Source organism: Frieseomelitta varia, unplaced genomic scaffold (genome assembly GCF_011392965.1).
Source record: "Frieseomelitta varia isolate USP_RPSP 00005682 unplaced genomic scaffold, Fvar_1.2 scaffold_524, whole genome shotgun sequence".
Lineage (NCBI taxonomy): Eukaryota > Metazoa > Arthropoda > Insecta > Hymenoptera > Apidae > Frieseomelitta > Frieseomelitta varia.
The window spans coordinates 419,724-435,402 of NW_025110284.1; positions in this window are offsets into that span (position 1 = coordinate 419,724).

Here is a 15,679-nt window from a genome sequence, read left to right on the forward strand (position 1 = left end):
AAACAAATGGGAAATGTGATTAAGTTGGCGGGAATAAAAATTATTTTTCATACACTTTAACGTAATTATAACAATCTACTGTGCAGTAGATTTCGTTGCTTTTGCTCCAAGTTTCTTACAAATTTACAATACTACTATACTCATAAATCCAGATAAAATTAAGATACGAAGACAAAGTGTAAGATGCAGAAAGTTCTTCGAGTTAATTAATGTGCCTATTTAAAGACTTCACGAGTAATTGTTCTTTGTTTTTGACATTAGTTTTATATATCTGACTAATATTCATGTATCTTCGATACAAATTGACGAATGTTATCCACGTGCCTGTGAGTAACACGAGAGTACAAAGAAGTGTGACCCAGGCGAAACCAAATAGAAAAACACGAAACTGCGTCGTCGCTCGTGCTCATTACGCAAATTAATAAACGTTTTTCGTTCACACTTCCCCGAATGGATACATAGAAACGATACGTAAATACACACGGGACGCGTGCAAACGATGAGTGTGCAGCTGCAAGTCTCACGCCCCCGACACACCCCCCGGGGGATACAGGGGGTTGCTAGAGCACACGTTTTCGAATAACGAAGTATTCACGCGAACGCGTGGCTAGCTTAGCTTCTTCTTCCCTTGGCACTGGCCACCATGCAAACGAAATATACACACGCTCGACAACGCGTCACCTTCGAATTCCAAACGCAGACTGGCTAAAAAGTCACAAATAGGATCACCTTTAACGCCAGAGCGACCGACACCCGTGATCAAAGACAATCTTGAAAGGACATAGAATTATTGCCGATGTGTATTAAAACCGACGGCGTCGAAGCCGTCGTACGTGTTATTCTCACAAACCGGCATTTTTCCACTCCGTTATTTCAATTTAAATCACTGCTTTCTAAAGTCGAACCTGTTCCTTCTTTCTTTCTTTTTTTTTTTTTTTTTTCGTCGTAGCGAGATAATTCGTGGGTACGACAAGTTATCAGAGAGATGCAAGATATTGCACAGTAATTATCACTGTGAATATATAAACATATCTTGAATATTTTTGTTAAAAGTAAGAAAAAGTTGTCTGTTCTTAAACTATGAAACTGATTTTTGTACCTTCTGTGTGTCTTCGTTTAATACTGCATCAAAATACTAATGTAAATCAAATTTTACTCCAGTGTTGATAAGATTTCTCAACTCAGGTATTTAAATATTTTTAGTGAGCAACTTTAACTGCATCAAATTCATCTGCAAACTTCAGCAATGTACTTTACTGGGTCACAATAACCAAGTCTCATCATAATCCTGATAAAATTACGAAACGTTCGTAAAATATTTTCCAAAGTATTCAAACACTTTCGCGAACAACTATAATTGCATTAAAATCGTTTCCAAATGTTGATCAAAAACTTCAACAATCTACGAATTGTAAGTCTCGTCGCAGACCTAATCATGTAATATATAACATTCGCAGAATGTTTTTGACCACGATGAACCACCCTCTGAAATTAACAAGATGCCAAAGAATAGAGATAGCAGGATCATCTCGGAAGATGTTAGAATTTTCCAGCCGATGACGTCAGCGGTTCCTTGTATCCAGCAGTGTGGTAGATCATGAATGGGTGGAGAACCCCAAGGATCCGCCTTTCGAGTAAACTACCACAACTACCAATATATCTGGGGTGTACCCCGGCACTGCCACCTCCATCGGGCACGGCCGGTCGCTGCCACCCCCGGGGGCAGTAATCTCGCATGGAGATCCGGCTTAAACGATAGGCCCTGTTTCCAGCGCCGCCCTCGTACGCGAGACTCTTAATTTCCAAGCAAAACGAGTACGCCGCAGCCACCACCCGATCGCCCGGTTTCCACGAAAATACTTTGCGTCCAGTTCCTTCGTCGCCGTTTACCCGAAAGAACCGCTCCGATGCCATGTTATTACACCGTGGCTCGGATATTTCCATATCGCGCGACTAGGCGAGGTTAATGCTACCATCAGAGCCGAGCCAACCCCCTTTTTTTTCGAAGATGGCGCGCTATTAAAGAGATTCCCTTTTCTCTTTATTCTCTCTCTCTCTTCCCCTCTCGAGAGAAAACAGGGTCTCCCTGCGCGAGGAGAGTTCGCCAAAATTTCGAATCACTTCGAAGCATCAAACTCTTGGAAGACTTGGAAGATAGGTCTTCGAGCCATTAATTCTTTATTCTCTGCTCGTTGTTTATTCATTTTTTTATCAATTAGTCCGACAGCCAGTAGAGACATCGATAGTCTGACTCTAGTTTATTAATTTATTCTCGATTTATTATTTGCTTTTTCATTCATTTATCAAACATCCGATCTAGGTGAATACGTATCTACTTCTGCGTTCAATGCTTTCCAACGAAGCATTCCGCAGACTTACCGCCAGCTTGCTTATGAAATACAATGACAGAAGAATGGGCGCACTAAACATCCGGACGCCCGTTCTGTCCATTTCGTTTATTACGTTCGCAAGATTATTATTGTTCGTTTCAATACGCGCTGAAGGGTGCATCCCATGAATAAATAAATATCCACATACGCGTACAGAGGATCAAGCCTAATTGCCCACGTAGTTTCAGCGATCTTGCGCAACGATTACGAGAATCGTAAGCGAGGGACGGGGATAAAGAAAAAGAAAAAGAAACTAAATAAGACACAGACAGAGGGAGGGAAGAACGAAGGTTTTGTATCGGCGCGGTGAAAATGGCGCTGGAACAGAGGACGACCAAAGGCAACGCGCAGCGACTATGGTAGGGCCCCCGAGAGCAGGCCAACCACTTATCATTAGCCGCATCTTCTACCGAGCAGTCAGGGTAATTGTTTCCTCTGGTTTATAGTTTTATTCCGACTCACCGGCGCGATGATATCTCTCCTCGTTTTATATTCCTCCAGGCTATATCAAAGCATCATGGCCGTCCTCTACTTTTCTGCGTCCCTTTCTGCCTTTCTTTCTCTCGATCCCGATCTCGCTCGTCGCCATTTCTCTTCTCTCAGCTTCTCTTTCTCTCTGTAAACGGATGCTCTTTTCCTTTTCTCCGCTCTTCTCCCACCGGCGTTTAAAACTCGTCCTTTCTCTTTCTTTTTTTTTTTTTTTTACAATACACCACGCATACTTCTGACAATCTTTTCCCTCGCTAATTACGGAATGAAAAGGGATTCTCGGATATGATGCGGGGCGGAACGAATCGCCTCGATCGTGTCTTGATATATCGGGAAAGATCGAGCAAACAAGAAGGAAGCACCAACGCGCAACGTTAACGATTGAACGACGTGTGTACATAGTGATGAGACACCTCGAATCGGTTCGAGTCCGCATGGGGAAGTTCCTTAATCTAGAGCGGATCTTAAACTGGACTGATTATGCTAGTTTTCGTCTCTGTTTACATATGGATTAATTTGTATAACAGTTCTCGATTGTTAACAAGATTGTACAGTTCGTACGTTATACTTGGTACAGCACGAGGACAGAAGAAAAGGGAAATGAAATGCAGCGTGATGATAAACAATTGTAATAATAACTGTGACAGTAAGTGTTTTAGCGCCATAATTTTGCCAAAGAAATTTGGAATTTTTCAGAAGGAGAATCATATTATTTTTACCACTGTCATAAAATTCCAGATGTCACATCTTGATATCTAAAAATTTTAGTTTCTTAAATTGAGCCAGTTAAATTACACCTAATTCCTTAAATATATACATATTTTCCTAACTGATCCGCTAAAGGAAACTTTCCGGAATCATTTAAAGCAAAGATTCGAATATCTGTCACAACGAACGATCAAAAGAGAAGCCGTGTAGCTACGCAAAGATTTCTACACAAGCGTTGTGTGTTTTAACATTCGTGTGAATATCCTTTGATAAAATGAAATAACCGCGAGACATTGAGCGTAACGCAATCGATATAATTGCGGATATGCCTGTTTACGACTTAGTCGCGGTTCGAAGATTACTCTACATCTTCGACGTAGACATGAATTTTTCATGGCGGCCGCCCTATACTTATTTTTTATACCTACGTTACGTGTCACCGGTCCGGTATAATCTCGAAAATGACCAGGATTCGTCGGACGATCTCCGTGCGTATAAAAGGGAAAAATTTTACTCAGTTTTTCGAAGAGACCGGTAGGTCTCGATCGATTTGCATTATCGATCCGCTCACGGCTTGATCGCATTCCTGAATGTTTATTCCATTATATTAACACATTCGCGTCAGATAATTCACATTTAGTTCTTATTCGTGCAATTTTTAACGAGAATAATGGAAGTAATTTATGAAGAAATTTGGAATTTTATTGCAACAGGAAATTTATAAATATTTATTATTCATGGTGTTATTCGTAATTTCATGGCAGTGAACGGTACAAGTAAAAATAAATTCATTGTCAATTTTAAGATTCAATAATCTTACACATCTACGACTGCTGTCACATCAAGCGATACTTCAACAACAGTGTGTACTAACAGCGTGCTTGATTTTTGATTACCTATATTTGTGTTCTAAATGAATAAATAAATATTTGATGGAACTGTAAGTGGATCTATCTACTACTCGCAATGTACTTTATACTCTATACTTTATACACTCTGTACTCTATGCTCTCTATACTCTGTACACTCTGTATACTCTATACTCTATACTCTTTATCCTCTATACTCTGTGCTCTATACTCTCTATCCTCTATACTCTGTGCTCTATACTCTCTATCCTCTATACTCTGTACTCTATACTCTCTATCCTCTATACTCTGTGCTCTATACTCTCTATCCTCTATACTCTCTAGTCTCTGTACTCTATACGCTCTTTATTACTCTATACGCTCTTTATTATTCTATACGCTCTGTACTCTATACGCTCTTTACTACTCTATACGCTCTATACTACTCTATACGCTCTATATTCCATCAGTACTCATGGAACTGAACTGTGAAAATTTCAACGAACGGCTTACACACAAAATCGAGAGAAGAGGAAACGCAGGACGATCGGAAGAGCCGCAGTCGAAAACACGAACAAAGCGACTTTCGTATTTCAATTTCCTCGTCCAGCCGTGCAAAGCGTGCACCTTCTGAAGAGATTCGACGAAGCTTCGCGCACGATCGTTTTCTTTCGCGTGGCCGAAAATCACAGTGTTCATGGAAGGCATCTAATTGCCAACCACTCGCATCTCGCGCTCCCCCATAAACTTAACGACCGGCTTAACGGTTGGCCCCGCCGGTATGCTAAAGAGTGTTTCTTCGGCTATTTCGCCAAGTACCCTGTTAAAGACTCCCGATGGCCCGTTGTGGCCGTCTGAATGGTGCAAAAGACCGCAATTCTATGCGAGAGACACCCGGTTCGTTTCGCCTATGCGTAATTATAAAATCGTCAAATTAATACGTAACCAACGGCAATCGCCTAATCGTTTTATTTCGCGAACGAGAACGGCAAATTTTTTTTTTCTCGAGCGATTTTTACCTACGCGAAAAAGCTGACGATAAAGGGCAACCTTTCACAGAGCGTTGTTTCATGGATACGTGAGCATGTTTTGTGAAATATAGTTTAGTTAGTAACCCTCAATCGATGTGATTGGAACGATATTAACACTACGATGATCACTGGTGATATTTCTATAAATATTTCAGAATAATTTAAACAATGAATTTTGAACGATACTAGTAACTAGATAATGTCACAAAACTTCTTACAGGAAGTATTTTGTCCTATAGACAAAACGCGAAAGATTTCGCGTGGTAATCAACGAGTTGGACAGCTTTAATAATTAATCTCCCTAGAATGGTAACACGCTGATTCAGTTTGCAAATTACGAAACTTAGTACTTAGTACTTGGAACTGCTTCTGCCGGAGCACTTGGACTTCATCCACAGAAGGATTAAAAATTACAACATTACGGAGTTACAGTGTACACGTGCATTTGTACATGTGTGGAACAGGGATCTCCGATTTCACAGCCCAGTACGTCTGCGAAGCGACGCTCGACGGACAGCGGAATCTGGCCACGCTGCGTGTTCCAACATTACACGATTTTTGCATCGGTTTGCATGATTCTGATTGGAGCGATTGGGGAAAAAAGTGCATGGTATCGGGGTGAGGGGAGGGGGGAGGGGTGAGTGCAGACGGCGGAGGGTCCGTGATTGGCGGGACATTAGTGTAATGAGAGTGTTTGAGTTAAGGGGGTAAAACGTGGTAGCGGCTACCGCGGCGTGTATCCGCCATGATTAGAGCCTCCGCTGCATTTTCGCCGATATCGTGAGTTCGTGAAATCGCTCCTGCAATTTTAATCCGGTCTCTCTCTTGAGAAAGCGACTCTTCTTCCGTCCAACGTAGGGAGAAAAAGGAACGTCGGTGGTGCGCTCGGTACGGGACGAACGAATGAGAAAAAAACGAAGAGAAAGCTCGAACGAAGGCGAACCAATCTTGGTCGATCGACGGACAAAGTATACACGTCGGATATATACATATATTCGTACTCGACGCGGGATATATTCGTACGCGCGTCCATCAAGGTACATTAATCACCAACACACGCGTACATGGGGCGCAACGTATGCGAACGATGAAAACGTTGCACGTTGCTATCAATATGATTTATGACTCGGACGTAACGATGCAACTCCCGTGGCGGCGCAACGCGCGCTGCCGTGTCACGTTAACGGAGGACCGCTGGCAATTCCTCTGTGTATCATTGTATCTTTCCGAGTACATCCTGTCGTGAATATTTTACGAACGGCTGTACGCCGTTGTTTCCTAGTTGCCGGCGTGTTGCTATTTTCCAACGTCGTACGATCCACTTTTGCCAACGCGACTTTTTCCCAGGTCGATCTACCCGGTGTAGAGATGGGATCGAGTACTTCGCAAGTACGGATCTTCCTTTCCTTTGGACTGATTTATAATTTCTCTTCGATCATTTTCGATTTCTGTCGTTTACACACCATATTTTGATCCGACGAAAACGATGTATCTTCTGGTTCAGGGAATCTCCGAATGTGGATCGATTTTTATTCATTTTTATTCTCGACTCGACGAAGCTCGCCTTCCGTCTTTCTACGCGCAACTTTCGATCGATCTTCGAAGCATCTTTTTTACTTTCGCGAAACATTCAGACACGGGAGGGCTCGGTCTGAATCGACAAGTTGATCCCATCCCTATTCACCGAGGCACGTATACACACGCGTGCCTCCCCGGTTGCCTACCGTTTAGGAGCCGTACAGTTACCTAACTTCGCGAACTTTACACTTTACGCTTTGTGTCGCCGTAAAACTATTTTTACCCGGTTTCATCCCCCATCGCTGCTGCTCGCGTCGTAGCCGCGTATGCAAACGAGAGCAACAAAAAAAAAAAAGAAAAAAAAAAAAAACGTTCGAACGTTTAAAAGCTATCGACGTTAACCACGGGATCGGTACGGTACTCAAAACACGATAAGCAGCGTAAATTTTCTAACAATGTTTCCCTCCCCGGAGGTGGGCTGTGGCGACGTGGCACGATAGTCGTCGCAAGAGTTACAGAGTTAGGTTTACCCTCTAATCATAAACGCGAGTCTGACTGCAGTCCGGATGCGAGGAAGCACGTGTTGTGCCGGTTCCGCCAGCCAGGTCGGCCCACAGTCCTTTCGTCCATGAGAGCATTACGTATTCAGTGGCCAGCGCCATTTTGCCTCGACCATTTTTGCCGATCAAATCTTAATTGTTGGCTGGCGGCTGTCTAAGGAGGCGTGGCCACCGGTTGGTTCAGTTTCTGCCACGCGATGCACGAACGCGTTGGTTTTCTTCTTGTTCTTGTTCTTGTTCTTGTTCTTCTTCTTGTTCTTCTTCTTCTTCTTCTACTACTACTTTGCTTCTTCTTACCGTAGCTCTACGAGGCATGGCACGGATACATCGCGACTTTCAAATCGTTTTCGATCCGCTGCTGTTCACTGGTTAAGCCGACCGGCCGGCGCTCCAATCAGACCGGACCGTTCCACCGCTATATATGCAAAATCAAAGATCCATGATGCCTCGGTCTTCATTCTCGCGTAATATCAGCGTGCACGAGCAAAAAAGGATCGCAAGATCGCACGATGCTTGTCGAACGAATGGGGATATTATACACCGTCAAATATGTCGGATACCTTTAAGCTGTTAACTGACAGAGACGAGTTCAATCTTGAACGTAATAATCCTTTTTTTGTATATTATACATATATATATATATATATATATTGAAAATAATAATAAATTTAACAGAAATTATTTTGGAGTGTCATTTCGTCTCTGTTTAAGGGGGTCTTCTAGTGTGAAATTTAAAAAAAATCGATTCTTTTTTTGCATATTCTTAAAGGATGTATTTTCAAAAATGCAGCTCTGGAATCTTATATGTGAACTCCCAAAATTAACGAAGTTATGGGTGTTTGAAGGACGCGACGATCAGTGTCTTATTACCGCAATATTAAAGTTTAAAGGCATTTTTCTGGAAACTATGTTTTTCAGAACGGTGTCCATGATATCTCAACATCTACTTGACCAAATGAATCAAAATTTTATGTACGCATTTAGTACGTGTGTGACTACAGCCCAAACAAGAATCGATCAACAATTTTTATTTTTTATATTTTTCTAGGCCTGCAAAGTATGACAAAAACACGCAAAAATCGATCATCGAAATTCAAAGTACCGCCAATTTTTTAATTACGGACATTTTTCTATAAGTCTGGTTCCGGCTATAGCCAGATCTATACTAATTAAGAAACTATCACGTTTTTTTTATTTCAGACAAGCAAAATGGCCGGAAACGTGGACACCATCAGGCGCCATTTTTTAAAAAACGACTATGTTTGAGAGTATGCAGTGCCACTGGTTTTAACTTTTTTTGTTCCAAAAAAATTTTTAAACGTCGTTGAAATACGTGCAACTAAACCTTGCCAATTTGATTGCAAAAAGTATAATAGTTTCTCTGCAAAAAAATTCCCAAAGAAAGTGCAAAATCACGCACTTCACACTTAGAGGACTGCCTTAAACTGAATTACATCGTATTTATATTTTTAATGATATTTGAGATTGACTTGATCACGTTCATTTTGAATGAAAGGATGAATCTTTCGAGTCATCATTGCAATTGTTCTTCAATCGATCTAAATCATCGAATTTCGTTTTTTACGATTATTCTGATTACAAGATCTATTCCTGTTAACTTCTGCAGCCATTTTTCAATCGATCTACTACATCGTCAAATTCCATTTTTTAACAGCTGAAACGATTGAGACATCGCAATTTTTCGAAATTTGAAGAAATTCATACGTTGGCGACGTTACAATAATTTATTGCTCTGCACGAAAGAACTTTCGGTCGACCAAGTTACTCTGAATGGTGCGAAATGGCAAGCGAATCCATCGGACAGAAGGGAACAGCAAACCTAAGCGAAAATATGATAATAGAGGAAACGAAGTGTCTACAAACTCTCAGGACAACGATAGGCGGGGAATAACATTGTTCACAGACTGAAACACCGGATTTCTGGACCGTAAAATTCACCATCGCGCCATTACATGCGCTGTCTTAATTAATTTTAAACAAATTGTCCGTTGAACAGCGACAGTTAAAAGCGCGTTAAGAAACGAATTTTCTCTCTGTCTCACTAATTAATTTTAATCAATGCACGCGCGTATAGATATAATAACAGGTGTACACAGCGCGTTATAATAACGAGAGAAATAATATTTTTATAGTTTCTTTTAATTAATGGCGTCAGCAGCCTTGAGATATTATTAACACCTTATTGATTCATTCTAGTAACGGATACGGTCCATAAAATTCCGCGTACATTTACCAAGTATCAAGTTTCAAATGTTTAAAACACGAGAAGAAGAGTTTCGGATATTTGGTGAACTTTGATTAATTTGTATCTAACAACATTAACCATGATTCTTACGTTCATTTGAGAAGAACATGTACAAATATGAATCGAAAACACTCGACTAGATTATTACATTTAACTAGATTTTATTAGATTATTAGATTATTGAAAATTTATATTTCTGTGAACATAATTTCAAAAATAGAATTTAAATAGATTGCCTCTTTTATTATTCAGTTGCTCATTATGTATATTCGGTATGGTTCGAATTTTTCATAAAAATCCACAGTTCAATAATTACCGCGCATTAAACAAAGTAAATAAAATAAAATTTAATACAATTCTACAGATTTTACAATTTTTCGTTTCCACTCATTTACCCTAATGTCCCAATCTTTTCCTGTACAATTCGAATCAATAAACAAATTCGTCTACAATGTTCCCCTTTCTTCCAATATTTAAAAGTTTCGAATGAACGTGGACTTTTGGCGACAGATCGCAATGATCGATCACTTACAAACCAACTTGTAACTAGACAGATATTACCTTATTATTAATACTAGACAGATATTACCAATCATTCGAGCTACCTCGATGGAAACAAACTTCCGACAAAGAATACAAATGGATAAAACCGCGAAATGTATCAATTAATTTCAGTTCGCGCACGTTCAACACGAACGAGTCATAATTAACCGACTGTACAACACGTCCTCCGAAATAATTATCCGAATTAACATTGTTCGCGGGTGCAATCCATTTTGTGAGTATAGGGCAGGAGTGGCGGTGCGTATTGCTGCTAACCTTCTCGCCGTAATGACACGTATTACTCTGATTGGTAACAATTGGTAACAATTGACGGGCGGAACCGAGCCTCGGAGGTTCCGCTACTTTGCCCGTGTTGTTTACGACCAGAACTTCGAAACGTTACACCTTAATTGCGTGGCTACATGCTCGAGGAATTATCAAGGCTTCTTTACGTGCCCCTGCCCGCAATTAGTTATTAGGGATGTTCTCTCCTAGCCACTATCTCGATATACACAGTATAACAATCTGTTTCATCCGTGGACGTGTAATTTATAACATTTTGAAAAATAAAATGACCGCGGCAACAACAACGGGGTTCCCGTATTAGCGTGCTCACAGCTTTTCAATTTTATTTCACGCTTTGTTCCTCGCCGCGAAAAATAAAAACGAGATCGCACGACGATGCTGTGCGATGCGTTCGACTTCCTAACGAAGCAGATTCAATCGAGAAGCAGAAGCAGTTGCACGATTTTATAGACAGATCGAACACGAAAGTATTCAAGCACTGGATGAAAAATTCTGCATGCTTTGAACTGTTGCGACTTAAAAATAAGGAAGACTATTAAGGAACGATTCGGTTGGCCCTGTTTTAAAATTTGGATCTTGAGATCCTTTGAATCTTATCTCTGTTCTCGATCATTGTATTTAAAAAAAAAACCAAACGTGTGTAGAAATATTAACAAATTGTTTTCTCGCGGCTAAAACTATTGTGGTCTTCAAGATTGAAGTCATCCTTTTTGCAACGATCTTCTGAAACTTGCTGTAGGATTTGTTTTATTGAACTTTGTTGCTTCCAAATGAAAGGGATCATCGAGGCACGTTCCACGATTTTCAACAAATTCCATCGATTATAATTGTATGGCACGTTCAAATAAGAATCTTACGTCAGAACCACAGACTGCGTGAAATACACACAGTGTAACTGAACGTATGCAAGACGGACTAATTTCTCAGGATCAACTACAATTCATAATTATAGATTTCTCAGGATCAACTACAATTCATATGTATATATCTCATACCTGAGAAAAGGTCAATGCATTCAATAGTAGATCTAACGTTTAAGCCAATTATCAATTAATTACGCCACGTGTAAATTTGACACCTCGCCGATTTCACAATCTCTCGTCGACGATCGTTCAATGTGCTCGTTTCCACTCGTAAATCATCGCTCGTAGATTCCAATAAGAGAGAAGAAACCGTCGAATGCGAGTATCGAATTTAAAGCTAATTGGCAGTTTACAATACAGTGATTCTCTCTAGGCTCACGGAACGTTATCAATTAACGTCGATGCCGATTAAGCCATCTTTAACGGTGATTGCAGCGAACAACAGAGCAAGGAGGCAAAAATTTTATGCGCCGTCTCTAATTGGCTCACGCTCGATAACTTCGAGTGTTATTCGCCTCGCAATGTTTCTCATTAAACGATCGTTTCTACATTTACTACCCGGCCAATGCAAACTCTGTTCTTATTTCTCGCACACCCTGTTATTCACTACACCCACATTTACGATCCGCCTGTCTTTTTTACTTTTTTTGTTTTTTTCTAGCAATAAAAAAAAAAAAAAATACACTCGCTGCATTCGAAAAATGCAACGATCGAACGACAGGCACATTACGGCGTGCAATCGCCGTTTTAAATAATCGACACGGCCCGTGTAATATATCTGCGAACCAGCAATTAATGAGATTCTACAAGCTTCAACAAGCTCCAATTTAACGTTTTCGCGTTTCTCAATTTCTATTCTGCCTCGAAAAATTTCCGTTTCCATTCGATTCCGCCCGTCAAAATACAAAATCCGATAAACATCAACTTTTGCGGGGATAATACCACCGAGGCCAAATAAATCTCGAAGCAACGAGCAGCGCGTCGGCGTTTTTCGCCGGAATTAGTAACGCAATCCTTCAATTCGGCGCATATCTAATCTACCGAAATCCCTATAATTCGTCCGGCTTTAATATGCTTTTCATCGAAATTGTCTGGCCAATAAGAAGACGCAGAGGGAGAAAAAAAAAAAAAAAGAAAAGAAGAAGAAAAAGAAATCGAGTTTCGACGGTGTGCTACACGCTGGCAAGATGCTCCGTCTAGTGCACACCAGTGACGTCAGCGAGTTTGCGGTCTCCAAATTACAATATCACGAAAACGAGCGAATCGAGAGAAAGAGAGAGAAAGAGATGGTATGGAGACTCTACGGGGGAGAGCCGAAGAGAGGCAGAGGAAAGGTCCTTATTCCGCCAGCCGTGCGCTCGTGGAATAATAGCCTCCTGATTATATGCATTATATGGGCCGAGATTGATACGGTTCGTAATAAAATAATTGAAATAATCATACGCCACAAGGTCGAGACAATGTTAGAAATCTGTTGGCCAAATGAAACATCAGTTAACGCAGTATCGTGCTCGAAAAGGAAACACAGTGAATCGAGAAAATACTGAAGCGTCCTACTTCTTTTTTCCTTTTTTCTAATATCTTTATATGTATTGACGCAACGTACTAATGCAAAGTTTTTTTAAATATATGATCTTTAAGATGTGTGATTTTTTTGCAACAGTCAATGACACTGATATAGTTGAAATGTTGTCACTTCGTGAAATATTCTATGATCAACTAATTGCATGTGTTGCGTACATTTTGAAATTTCATTAACATTGTAATGAGAAATGATTGCTGTGATTGTATGATAATCAATCAGAAAATGTATGATACAGTAAAATTGTACAAGATGTAATAAGTATCAAGTGTGTCTAGTTTCATTGAACATTGAGAATTATCGATAATATATTTGTCACTTGCATTAAATATTTTGTCATTTTTATACACGTGTTTACATACGTTTCAAATGACCAATTATAACCAAGATAGGGTAAATGAAATTTCAAAATGTTTTATATAACACATAATTCTACCGTAGGAGCATAATTTGCAAAACATGTCATAATTATTTATCTAAAGATTTCCATGAATCGCAATTAAACTCGTTAATTAATTCTCAGAAAATGAGTTTCTGTCACGTGAACGAAAAATGATAGATATTCAGTAGGAAAGTTTTATTTCTTCAAAATCATCAAAGTAGAGGCTTCGTGCTTAAAAAGACGATTTCTACGATTTCTTTTTCTACGAAGTTACAACAGATTAAAATACTTTTCGTCCGTCTTCTATGAATAATTCAAATCTCACGAGGTAAATTATATAAACGCACGTTCAACTTCCACGGTTGACATTCCCCTTAATTAAAGAGAATTATGTCATCTGTGCGCAATGAAGAAAGTGTGCGTTTCGTACGAGGAAAACTCTTTATGTAACAGTTGTTTTCCTCTGTGTCGAGTACGAAGAAAAAATTTCTGCTCGGAATACACAATGTCGGTGTCAACGATCGTCGCATCCTCTCTTTGTCCAATCTCACGGCGCCACCAAAAGGCCAGACATAAAGACAAGCACACAAACACACACATGCACATACACACGCATGATCGTCCTTTTCTTTCATCTCCTTTTTTTTCTTTTTTCTTTTTTTCATTTTGAGGCAATCTTAATATTATCCTTCGAATTACGACCCTCCGGTGATCCACGACGCGCGTTCCCATCACATACGCACAACCGTCGAATTAGACTGTAATAACGGTCGTATTTTCGAGGCACGACGTTCTTCTTTATATGGACGTTGCGTTATGTAATGGATTGCAAGTATACGAAACGCGAACGCACACCTGTAATTAGCAAGCTACTGAAATGACAAATTTTATTTCTTTGTTCTCGTAATTGCTAGACTGAATGCAAAAATAGAGGGAATACGCAAGGTAATGTGCTCTTTGTGTAATAATTTAAAGGACGAAGTCTCTAAAATTTTCAAGTTTAGAATTTATAAGTGAAGTCTCTATTTTATTGTGATTCTCTTTGCTTCGTAATTTATTAGATTACGGATGTTTATGCGTTTACGGAAACGCAAGGATGAAGTCTCTATGCCCAAAGTCTCTAAAATTTCCAAGTTTAGAATTTATAAGTGAAGTCTCTATTTTGTTGTGATTCTCTTTGCTTCGTAATTTATTAGATTACGGATGTTTATGCGTTTACGGAAACGCAAGGACGAAGTCTCTATGCCCAAAGTCTCTAAAATTTCCAAGTTTAGAATTTATAAGTGAAGTCTCTATTTTGTTGTGATTCTCTTTGCTTCGTAATTTATTAGATTACGGATGTTTATGCGTTTACGGAAACGCAAGGACGAAGTCTCTATGCCCAAAGTCTCTAAAATTTCCAAGTTTAGAATTTATAAGTGAAGTCTCTATTTTGTTGCGATTCTCTTTGCTTCGTAATTTATTAGATTACGGATGTTTATGCGTTTACGGAAACGCAAGGACGAAGTCTCTATGCCCAAAGTCTCTAAAATTTCCAAGTTTAGAATTTATAAGTGAAGTCTCTATTTTGTTGCGATTCTCTTTGCTTCGTAATTTATTAGAAAATGCGAAAATATACAGAATCCAAGTAATATGCAAGAATGTAGGAAATATTCAAAGTAATATCAAATGTATGAAGCAGATCTCGATGTAGATTTTATTTCCTTATTGCAAGAGTATATGTTCATTCATTCACTACACTGCAGAATTTTATGCAAGCTTTGAAAATATAGCGGAACGAATAGAATTTTGGACAGCCTCACTCTAAAATTTTCTATGAATCCACAGTCTAGAAATGAGTTTCCCTTTTAGTCGCCTTTTACAACACGCAGGGACTACGTTGGGTCTATTCTACCCCCGAACCCACAGGGGTTAAATAAATCTTTAAATTTTATATGTTTAAAAAAAAAAATACTATTTGACGAAAAAAAAAATGCTTCTAAAGTTTTTCTGTATCATCGTATAACTAGAAAGTTATTAAACATGCACTCTAAATGTACACAATCTATTCATAACACTGCATTCTTTCTTATTAATATTTTTCGTATTTATTATTTTATCACCATCGCACGATTATAATTATAATTATCTATGTAACAGAGCAGATATATATATACATTTTGCTATACATTTTATACTTGTTCTGATCATTTG